The 12,201-nt window shown below is 43.7% G+C and overlaps 1 protein-coding gene and 1 long non-coding RNA gene across 7 annotated transcripts in view; one reads left to right on the top strand and one right to left on the bottom strand.

The window, feature by feature from the left end:
• The window catches only part of GTF2IRD1 (GTF2I repeat domain containing 1), a 1,038,761-nt gene that overhangs the window by 882,843 nt on the left and 143,717 nt on the right, over positions 1-12,201 (bottom strand). The window lies entirely within an intron of this gene.
• Positions 2,012-3,188, top strand: LOC138489636 (uncharacterized). The gene is made up of 4 exons (XR_011274843.1): positions 2,012-2,118; positions 2,344-2,443; positions 2,546-2,670; positions 2,823-3,188. It is a non-coding gene; the product is annotated as an uncharacterized lncRNA (long non-coding RNA).

The raw sequence follows: 12,201 nt of genomic DNA, 5'->3' as shown, positions 1-12,201 counted from the left end.
CCCTGCACCGTCATCGTCCTCCTCTACCACGTCCTTGTAGACTGTGTCAAAGGACTCTAGGTCCTCGTTGTCTGCGGTTGAAATTTCCATGGCTTGGACCACGGCCTGGGATTGATCCAGGGCCTCCTTGCTGCCCCCCCCTTTGTCCACCCTGAGGAGCTGGAACCAGGTCCTTTGACGGTGCCCCCTTTTCCAGCGTGCCGGCAGACCTGGTCAAAGTCACTTCGCCGGCCTTGCGCCTCGGAGGGAGGGATACCTTCAGCACTGTGGGGGCTACCTTCTCAGGGTCAGCCCCCTTAGCTTTCGAGAGAGCCGCCACTACCAGCTCTATTGTCGATGAGGATTTATCCTGTGCCTGGGGCCTTCTTGGGCAGTTCTGCCTTCTTCTCCTCCGTCCGTGGCTTCGCAGGCTTCTCCCGCAGTTTAGCCGGGTTTGATGATTTTCTCTTCGAGGAGGAGCTCGACTGCCGGCTGGCAATGGAGGCGGAGGATGATGTCGATCACGCCCTGTCTGCCATGGGACCGGACTCTGCATTGATCCCAGTGGACCTGGACTTGCGGTTCTTAGCTTTATCTTGGGCACCCATGGATGAGGCACCCTCACAGGACTTAGAAGACAACTCCTCGGACCGGCCAGCCCTGGGTGAGGCATGACCCTGCTTGGAGCACGGATCAAAGGACATTGGCGTTTAGCGAGGCCACCAGTCTACTGTGCCTGTCCTCTGTCGTCTTCTTGGAGAAGCCGTGACACATCTCGCAATCTCCATCCTTGTGGTCCATATGCAGGCAGTAGAGGCATTGCAGGTGCTTGTCCTCCACAAACACATTTCGAAGCCCACACTAGGTGCAGGACTTGAATAGGGACCTTCCTTCCTTCCTTCTTCTACTCCGTCATGGTCGGAGGGCGCAAAGTAAGCTCGATGGCCTTCCAGAAACTTCGACGATCTTAGACCTTGAGGGCTGCTGAAATTCACGGACAATGGATCCCCACTGTCGGCAGATGGAGAGAAGAGCACACAGATCTTTTGGAACAAAAATATAACCTTTTTCCACGAAAAAACACGAAAAACGTAGAAGTAGCTTGCAGAGCAAACCCGAGGACTCCCAACATTAAATCTGAAGATGGCTGCCAGAGGAGGGAGAGGACTGTCATTGGATGGGGGCAGTATGACCCAGAGGACAGTGATTGGTTTATGGGAGGAATACAGTTTGTAAGTGAAAGTGAAACTGTTTTTCTTTTACTGAGGATTTCCAGCCCAATGACGGGGAATATTCAAGAGAATGTGAATCCATATCATTTTTTGCTCGAAATTGACCAAGCAAAAAATTATATTTAAAATTCCAAGTCATGTTGTGGGGTTGAATGAAGGAATTGATTGGCATCATGTAAAATTATAATTGTCATACTTTTTTCAGTCTTGTTGTTTTCATCATTTAAGTCTAACACTGTTTTGGAATATGCTAAACAAAGGCCGTTTATGTGTTAACATGACATTGGTTGGCCTATGTCCATATAAGAATTGTAAGTGAAAAAGAACTGTACCAATTTGTTTCAACATTTGTGTACTATGGGTTCCTTTTCTAGTACAGATCACGTGGTTAGTCCTAACATCGAATAATTCAAGGATGGGTTGCTTACCCCCCCTTTCTTTAGTAGCCTTTACCAACTCGCTACATTTAGAATCAGCTGGGGTTGTCTTTGTTTCATTTTGGCCATAAACCTTTTTACTTTTCCCTATTTTTCCCTTGGTTAGGAGTAATTGACACTTCATGCCTGGCACCGCTACTATTGTCTAATCTTTTGGATATTTGGTATAATATGAGATGTTGCATTCATAAATGAAACAGACTGATCTATATCTGGTGCAATAAACGTGGGGGTGTACGTTGTATTTATTCATTATAAACGAGTGCATGTTAAAATGGCGCCCTTTCAACTTTGAACACTAGCAACGTTTGAGCGTCCGTCGTTGTTTTCTATTATCCATACTATTTTTAAAGCGCATGCTCTGCTCTATGTGGCACAGCGTCTTGCGGCACTTCGAACAGTTACGTTTCAGGTGCATGTTGCTTTTACATCTGACATGACCATCTTATGGAATGAGTGTTAGATTTAAGGTAAATATGCGACCATTCGGTGCATGAGTTGCGTAAAATTGTTTTTTTGATTATTCGCACCCGAGTATGTGGGTCGCTTTGGAGTAGCGCATAACACTGTTGGTTGAAATACGGGTAGCACTGAATGGGAAGGGCTCAAGGTACTGTCATGTTAGTACTTACGAGTTGTATCATTACGGTGTTGAATAGAATATTGCTATATCGGTTGCCATTATGTTGTTGCAGCCGTGTGTACTCGTAGTGATTGGATAGGGATTAATTCAAGCCCTGAGTTCAACTCCATACGTGAACCAGCAGTCTGTTGAAGAAATAACGGGACGTTGAGGTAATTTATTGCCATGGCTCCATCTGTCACACACATAAAAAAATATTTTGCGTCTGTGCACCATGAGATATAACATCGCTGTATGTCTGTTCTTTCTTGCAGTTATCCTGTTGGTGGTTTTTCATGCTATTTCCAAGCATAATGTGTATTTGATGAATTTGATGTCTCAAGTTTGATGCAACGGACGTATAGAAGACAGTTGCAGGAGACTTTACTATTAGTCAAAGGTATATAGTCTCATTGGTTTTTGCCTTCCGGTGCATACGATGACTGGTAGGGCAGCATTGCCTATCAGATGTTTTTAAGTGATAGGTGTGCTTTTCTATTTATGAGTGTTAGTCTTTTGGCCATTAATACAGGTTTTCAATTTGTTTTGTAGGTTTACAAACCCTAATTTTGTGGGTTTTCTGCCCCGTTCCTTGAACTATCGATGTTGAAGGGATCCACGATTTCAAACAATAACTCCCCCGATGAATGTTCAGTCATTTAAGACATTGCGAACAGAAACATGTCGGGATTTTATTTTCTGAGACATATGTTGTGAAATTATTTTATATGTTGGGTCTTGGTTTGATGTTGTAATGTCTATTATGTGATGTATTTATGATTTGCACAGTTGATGTCCTTCAATGAAAAGGCGTTTAAGGGATCAAAATGGGTGATTGTTTTTACAAATATTGTATACATTTTTCTTTTTATTGTGAAAAAATATTTTTAAGAAAAGAAAATTTAAAAATTGTTTTGAATAAAAAGGAATGAAATCTTGATTTTGTATTGAGGTTGTGCGGGGCATTCATATTTTCAGTTTGTTCTGTATTAGATGAACCTACCTCTGGTATTTGGCCAATGAGCTGATTTTGTTCTAAGTTTCATACCTTTCTCCTTAATTTATTTTATATGATTAGGTCTACCCCCGACCGTGGAGTAGGGTCTTTCTAAAAAGAGGGGGCCCGTATATTCCGCCTGATTTATGTATATGTGAAGATGAATGCAGTCTTACCTTGCTGTGTCCCAGTGTCAAAGACTGAAATTGATCTCATTCACACTAAACAAAAACCAGTGACCTCCTTGGAGGGGTTGGCCATCGATATAGCTACTGGCAGACTCCTTGTGGACCCATGTTGCCCTACGAGCAGTGCATCCTAGCTTGGCACGCAAACAGGTTAGGGCATTTTACATTCTAGAAGCTTGTAGCCAGCAGACTTTGCAAGAGAGCGCGTTGAACATATATTTTAGCTGCATGGGGATGGTTCGCCTTCAAACCTTAAGGGTCACTGCTCCTGAAAAACATAGATCTGATGTAAATGATGGGAATGCAGACATTCCTGCACCAGGCGCCATCATTTTATCTGCTGACTTTAAACAGTTTAAAATGGTTCTTTTAGGTATGGTTAGATCGAGAGTAGAGGAGTCCACTGCTGAGACCTGAGGTGGGGGGAAAGGGCATTAAAGGAAGGTAGAGCAATGACAGTCCACGGAACATTGCATGTCAGCTTGCGTCCATGGGCATGTGTGCTAGTTTCCCTTTAATAAATTAAGTCTTAGCTTTTTGCAGTTTATTGGCCCTCCAATATCCCTCACCTTGTACCCTGAAGGGTGTGATAGTGCTGATTCAGAGTACCTATCACAATTCACTGTAGTGTCTACTGTTGTTGGAGACAAATGCTGCAGGGTAACAGAGTAACACAGGGATGCAGAGTTTTCCTTTGGGGTTCTTCATGTGTTTCAATGTAAGGCCGGTCTACAATGTTCACGGACCAATAGGTGCCTATATGGAGCTAGCCTCCACACTTCCATTTTCTTTCTCTCTAGGTGCAGAAGTGCTTGCCAACATTCCATACCAGATTATGTTCAGTAGCCCCTTCTTATTAACTTGACCAATCACAGGGGATTTCACCGCAGATGACACTCTACTTGTCCTTCAGTTCCATGACTGTTCACTCAACAGCACCTTTACATCTTCCCCAGGTTGGCAAGAAGAAAAGCCACTGAACATTAAAGCGGCCCGCCTTAGTATCAACCAGAACTTTGAAAACTCTTGCATTTCTTCTATCAGCCTCACCGGACAGCAAAGGGCACGTCCCGGTCTAGGTTCAGGAACCGTCTCTTCTGAGCATCTGATTTCGACTTCTGTGTTTTCTTCTTTCGATTGGCTGGATAAATCATCTTTTGAGACTTCCACGACCTTGCGCTTGTTGCAGTGGCAAGCATGCGTGGTTTTGGTTTTGTTTGGAGCCCCTGCAGTTCCCATGTAACTTTTGACCTTGGTCACAACCATAGAAGTAGTGCGAAATATGCATCTGCAACCTGGTGACCTACGCACAATTCAGATGGTTTGGCATGACGCCTTCGATCAGCGCATGTTTTCGTATTTTGTATGATGACTTGATCAAATACTTTGATCTCATTAAGTCCAACAGAGTTTGTGGCAGACAACTTTGGCTATCTAGTGTGGGGCTTTTAGTTCAGAATGGCATCTTCCCATAGTACTATGATGAGCATTTCAAACATCATCCAGCGTGTCACACAGAGCCTGGTTGAGGGATATTTGACTTGACTTGCTATGTTGTACAGTTTTCTTTAAGTTACTCATGAATCTTCCCATTGTGCCAATGGCCATAGGGCAGTTACCTTTTTGTGCACGATCCCCATGTGTTTGGTAATTAATGGAAAGTCGTGTCTATTACATGGAGTGGGGGGGCGGGGAGGGGGTGATTACTTGTTTTTTTGAATAAATGGTATGCTCCATCCTGAGAATAGGTCATTCAATATGGGAAGGATTGCAGATGTGAACGTAATACCTTTAACTTAAGGGAACCAACATTATTTGTCCACGAGTACCAACAGGTATGTGCGGTCCTTCAGAGATCTGAAGAAGTCCACTGCCACACTTTTGCATACTGCTTCAGGCAGTTCCGAGATGACTGGTAGTGGCTCGGGTATGCTGGGTGAGTTTGTGGACTGGCACAGCTGAGAAGGCCCCCAGTTTGTTCAACCATATTGTCCAGTGAAGGAAACCACATGGGGTCTTTTGTTTGCTGATTTGTGGCTACCACATCTATATAGGCCTCATTCAGAGTTTTGCAGGAATTCTTTCATAAATCTGCCGAATTACTGTCACAATCGTTTACTGTTTCTGCCAGTTGGTCCCGTGGGTTTACCATGGGATTACAAGTGGTGGTAGGGCAGTGTCATTTCCTATTCTTGGAGTCCATAGGACTCTGTAAGGATGAATGGAGGATTTGCCATTGGCGGAATTACTGTATGGTAAATCCACTGATATTTGCAGGCCAAAGAGGGGGATTTACCTCTAGGAACAAGCCAAGTGTGAAAACGCCACTTTTCCTCTGAAATCGGCAGATTTCCAGCGCGTAATTCCACTAGTGGTAAACATACCAAAAAGTATAATTTGGCAGCGTGGGAAAAATTGCAGTAATTCCGTGCCCACCAAAAAAGTGCCACCTTTTTTCCAAATCACCAAACTCTGAATGAGGCCCATTATCCTTCATATGCTCTATTATCAGTGGTTGTCGTTTGTAAGATATTACTAAGCAAGAGTCTCGAAGAAGGAAGCCTCCTGTTAAGACAGCTCATCAGATTCCTGCATAAATGCTAACAGATCAGTCTGATTCACACTTTTCGGAAGTAAACTGGCAGCTGTAATTGGCATCCTGTGACACATCAATGGTAAAGATATCACTTTGCATAGGCTTGGATCTGTTTCAATATTGCCAAACAATTGTATTACCAATGCTGGGCCGTGGGGCATTACTTGTGCGATGAAGTTGTTGTACTCCTCACCTAAGGCCTCTTCTTTTTGCAATGCCTGAATCAGCGCCTGAACCAGATTCCTTGACATGAAATCAGCTGGACGAAACTCCTCCCCCAGCTTGTGGACAATTTGCAGTTGTTTTATTGTCACTCCAGACCACACCTTTCAATTCTTGGGTGCTTCATGCATCTGGGGTTTCTGTGTATAGCTGCCAAGGCATGGTGGTCTGTAAGGATGGTAAATAGTTTGCCGAAAATTAACATATCATATCGCTTGCATGCCCACATCACAGCCAGAATCCCCTTATCTGACTGAGAGCATGCGCTCTTGACATCTGAAAGATTGCGACTAGCATAAACTACTACATACCTTGTCGAGTATCTTCAAGTCTTGTGCAGGTCCAATAAGACTGAAGTATTGCCTAAATCCAAGCAGGCTGGCATCAACCCATAGCGCATAGGGAAGGATCAAAATAGGACCCGTGTTCTGCAGATCAAATTTCAGCTTTTTGTTTCTGAAACGCAACCTCACACTAATTTGACCAGAGGAAGGGCCTGTCTTGCTTATGTTCTTCTCTCAACAGTTTGTTGGTCACAGAAAAATATTATGTATCAGCTACAAGAGCTCATCATATCCACAAAGGAGCGAATGCCACTTACATCTGATGGGGCAGGTGTTTCTGGAAATGCCCCAACCCTCTCAGGGTCAGATTGCATTCCTCTGCTGAGGAAAATATGAACAAATACTTGAATTCCACCATACTGAACCAATACATAAAATAAACAGTGTTGCATAGCAATTTGCTATGCAAATCTATAGGTTTGCTAATTAATCTGACACTTGTGTAGCAAAGATCGCCAAGTTTCATGTTCAATGAAAGCACACCTTGCTCTGCATTCTTCTCTTGCTCTTGGTACTCTCTCCTCCCTCTTTTCTCTGTTCACTGCAAGTTCAAAGGGGCTAATGGAGAGAGAGTGCAGCAGTAATCATCTCCTCCACTTGCAAGACCCAATGGCCTGTGCAGGAGTGCTAAGCAAGAATTTGTTTTTTCATGTTTAAAATAAATGTAAACAAGACAGTCATGCAATTCCATTCCTAAAAATGTAAGTTGTTACATAATATATCATTACAGTATTGCTGCTGTAAAACACTCCATTGTCTCCATGCTTTACAGTTAAGTTTAGGTTAATGTATCTAAATCTCATAGTCTAAACTAGATTTCATTTTGTTGGGGAAGATGTATCACATAGAGACAATCACACGGCCAAATGCTTTTCATGGGAAACCTATTTCTGTGACCTGCTGGTTGCATATACATGTGTGCAACTGGTGCTCAACCCCCCCATACTCCTTGATTTTCTATATTATCACCCTGTTGCTTTCTACCAGCTACCCTGAAAGTGAGATGGCGGCAAACTACAATATTTCACCTAGTTTGCTCAGTTCTCTGCCTGCTATACCATACACTCTGCTTAGTCTTAGTTTCTTTCCTCTTCCATAATTAATATATAAAGCTAACTAGATGTTTACGCAAACTACTAATCAGTAGTTCCATACAGTCTGCACATATACAGATGTGCTGCAATACCATACCTGCAGTTCGCCTCCAGAGCTCGCTTTGCTCTACCATTATGATTGCATTATATATTAGCACCTGCTTGAGAGAGCTGGCCAAAGAGTTTTCAGAGTCTTTTTTATCATATCTATTTTGTCCAATTCCTCCTGCATTAAACCACCCCTAGAGGGACTGTTAGGTACTGCCTCGCCTCCCTAGCCTCATGAAAAGGGGTTCCCGCTTGGGGAGAAGTGATGACACCATGTGAATCATCACAGCATGTACCAGGATCGTTACCACCAAGAGCAATTCACCTCATACCAGGACTCATCCCGAGGCCCACCCCACCCTCCTTACCAGGATGAACCCCGAGGGCCTTGCAAGTCCTGTGGTGGTGGGAGGCCAGGCACACCAATTCTCATCAGAGACCACCTTAGCTTCCACAGTCTCCACTCCCATGCTTAAGGTGCAGATCAATGTCGAACACCATAAATCTAAGGTAGCGGTGTTGGCCTCAGTATGTGGTCAGTCGTCCGTTGACCCATCCCGTGTTCCTGTCAGGAGTGTGTGTCTGGGGTAGACGGATAGGTTTTTACGTACTGCTCCTCCATGGTAGCAAGTGTCTCCCTCTTTTTCACCATGGTTGGAATAGCCACCTAGTGTCAGGGGCTACTCGGCTCCTCTTTTGGGGGTGCTACCCGGTACTTGACTTGGGCTCTAAAGGGCATGCCTGCGCCCTTTCAGACATATTTTACTTTTAATCAAAAAGGTGAATATCTATTTTGCAAGCATTGTTTATTTAAAAATTCTGGCATTTCAAATGTGCTTTCTCCAGGCATAAAAAAACATGTATCCCTGGTGACCCATGGCTAGGTACACATTATACATGCTCATAGAGAAATAAATCTACACAATGCGCATACATCTTTCTCAATCTTCAGTACAAAGGTTTGAATCCTGCTAGAGCCGGCTCAGCACTCCAGTCTTCTGTGGTCAATAAATCTAGTACCATTTAATAAAGGTACTACCGGTGCATATTATTACAACACTTTAAAGCAGGCAGAATTAGGCATGGCGCTCAATATCAAAAAGCAATATTAGTGTTATATGTTCATATATATAACGGCGATCTATGTTGCCAGAAAAGACATAGGTGTAGGAGCCTTGTACAATGCCCTTGCTTTCCTAACATTGTGCCTTTTAATACTGGGACTCCGTGGCAGCTGACGTAGTGCTCCTGGGCTGGCTTAAACTGTCAGGGGGAAACGTGGTTTAACTTTGACAGATGTGTTCCCGGGAGTGCATGTCCAATGCACTATGCAAGGCCAGGGATATTTTATAATGGGCATCTATCATATATGCTCATTAAACAAATGAGCTTGATAAAGCAAGGATGATGTGTTATTAAGTTGCTATACTGTCATTTTGGTGCAGCCATTATAGTCATTTCTTACTGTGCTTGATATTTTTCTTACTGCCCATCTTTGATAAAGCAAGCATGATAAGTGTTATATTGTGTCCAGACTAGACTTTTGGTGCAGCCAGTCTAGCCATTTCTTGCTGTGACATGACATTTTGTATTGGCATCTTTGATAAAGCAGGCATGATGAGAAATATTACGTGGCTAGACTGGCATTTTGATACTGCCAGTCTTCCTATCTCTTACTGCCAGCTTCATTACGAGTATGGCGGTGTGGTAAAAATCGTCAGTAATGGCATTACTGCACCGCCGTACTACAGGTTGGGTGATGAAGTAGAGGATTCACCTCTAGCAAAGAGCTGGGGGTAATTTCGCAGCTTTACTGCCGAAAATCGCCAAAATCCCACTGGAGTCCTATGGACTCCAATTAATGGGGATTAATACCGCCTACCACCACTAAGTGGCAGTAACAGTAATTCAATTTGGCTATATCTCAGTGGATTTACTGCCGGGATACCACCAAACTCATAACAAGGCCCCATGTGATGACATTGTTCTGGGCATCTATGATAAAGCAAGCATGATAAGTGTTATTATGTGGCCAGATTGGAATTTTGGTGCAACCAGTCTAGCCATTTCTGACTGTGACAAGACATTTTGTATTGGGCATCTTTGATAAAGCAGGCATGATAAGCAATATCACATGGCTAGAGTGGAATTTTGATACTGCCAGTTTCCTATCTGTTGCTGCCAGCCTCATTACGAGTATGGCGGTGCAGTAAAAATCAGCAGCAACAGCATTACCGCGCCGCCGTACTACAAGTTGGGATGATGAAGTAGGGAATTCACCTCCAGCACAAAGCTGGAGGTAATTCTACCGCTTTACTGCTGAAAACTGGCAAATTCCCAGTGGAGTCCTATGGACTCCAATTAATGGGGATTAACACCGCCTACCACCACTTGTATTTTCCGCTGGACTAAGTGGCAGTGACAGTAATTCAATTTGGGGGCATCTGGCGGATTTACTGCCGAGATACCACCAAACTCATAACGAGGCCCTGTGTCGTGACATTTTCTGGGCATCTATGATAAAGCAAGCATAATGTGTTATTACGTAGCTAGACTGACATTTTGGTGCAGCCAGTTTGGACATGTTTTCATATTGTGGCATGGCATTTGTAATGGACAAAAAGCCAACAGGAGTATGTTCTTACGTGGGAACACTTCCATATATTGGCAGAACCAGTATCGACACGTTTTCTTATAGTACTGGCATTATGCATAAAGCAAACATGAGTATGTTATTTGGGAATACTGGCACATATTGGTGCAGCAAGCAAGGAACTAAATGGGCACATCCAGTTTGAAAATGTTTTAATACTCACATATATTGTGGGCAAAGGCATAATGAAAATGTATTGGGAAATGCTGCTGTGCCCGTTCTTGGTTGGTTCGGGTTCCCTTAGTAAGCTTGGTCGCTCTGGCATGTTTTTGGGAAGTATTTACACTCGTCCAATTCAACAATTCACCAGCCACTTCTGCTGGAACTCCAAAACTCTAGCTCTTGTCAGAGAAACAGAAATGTACCCCTAGTCAGAGTCGGAGCGGATTTGACAGTGACAAAGTGAGACAGTGAAATGGGAGCCTTTTGTAAAGTCCTGAGATCAGCGTGCGGGAGGAGACCAGGTGGTTAAGCCTTGACAGAACTTTTTCATGCTTTGCTGCAACATCTCATGATTTGCTAGGTCTTTCTCAGACTTTCTTATGCCATGTTCATTTGCTATATGTGGCTTCAAGATTGTCTCCCTGTCATTGAAGTCTCCACTGAATACTCATCACACTAAAATGCTCAAATTCTATGCTTTCAAATGCAATATGCATACCAACAAAGCCACATAGTAAATGAACACCCCTCCAAACAGACATCAAACTTTAGAACGATACACCTACCTAACCAATTTCTATATCATAGTCCCAACTAATGCATCGTAGCACTAGATGCAGGGGTCTGCAACCCTTGGTTCTACAGATGTTTTACATTACAACTCCCATCAACCCTAACCAGCATAGTCAACTGTGAGGGATCATGGGAGTCGTAGTCCAAAACATCTGGAGAGCGGCGGGTTGCAAACCCCTGCACTAGTGGCACACAAGGCGCCCCTTTGGCCACAGATGCCTCAATTGCTCTCTAGACGAACCACCTAGAAACAGGCCCACACAGAACCTAGGCACTGAACTGCACACATCAACACAAGAGCAAAGATATCTTTCACTTTGCCAGTTTACCTGCTAACCAAATCAAGCGCCCTATCTTTTAGACCTGCCAACACATCAAGAAACCATGCAAATGGCCCTGGTGCATGGTGGAAGTCCCAACAAGATAAGTGCTCCGATACAGTGAGCCTTTTATTCAATTTCTTTTTAAAACAATGTTAGCCAAATGGAGAAATCCCGTTGAAGAGTACAATGTCCTTGTACAAAGACTAAAATTCGTCACAGATCTCTGCTTCATTACTTAATACGTGTTTGTTAAATTGAAGGCTTTCAAACTGGAAAACTGCTGAGGCCCGAGGGCATTGAATGGGAAAGAAATATCCGGATGCCGGCAGCTTCCAGAGCCTTTCCGCAGGGTTTTATTAATGGACACTTGTGCATGGCGCCAGTTTGCGTGATCAGGATGAAAAACCACAATCCTAATTCCTATCCCCCCACAGTGCCTATGGCAACGCAAATCGGTCTCCTTGGAAACTAATCTCGCGGAATTTGAACAATGCTCTGAGGATTGTTAATCTCTCAAACCCAGCAAATCTTTATTCGAGTCTGCTTCACTCGCAGCAACCGGAGCTCACACAAAATGCACAGTTGCCAGTGCACAGATGGTCCCTTTGTAACCGAGTGCACCCATAAGTACTTAAGAGGTTTCCATAAAAACATGTTCTTCAAGATTCTGCCAGTGAGAGGCCTCCTTGCTACAGGGAAGGGGCAACAGAAAGCATGCTGGCTGCAAATTC

The sequence above is a fragment of the Ambystoma mexicanum genome, chromosome 9 (assembly GCF_040938575.1).
Source record: "Ambystoma mexicanum isolate Mex_15411 chromosome 9, UKY_AmexF1_1, whole genome shotgun sequence".
Lineage (NCBI taxonomy): Eukaryota > Metazoa > Chordata > Amphibia > Caudata > Ambystomatidae > Ambystoma > Ambystoma mexicanum.
This window is presented reverse-complemented; position numbering and strand designations above follow the sequence as displayed.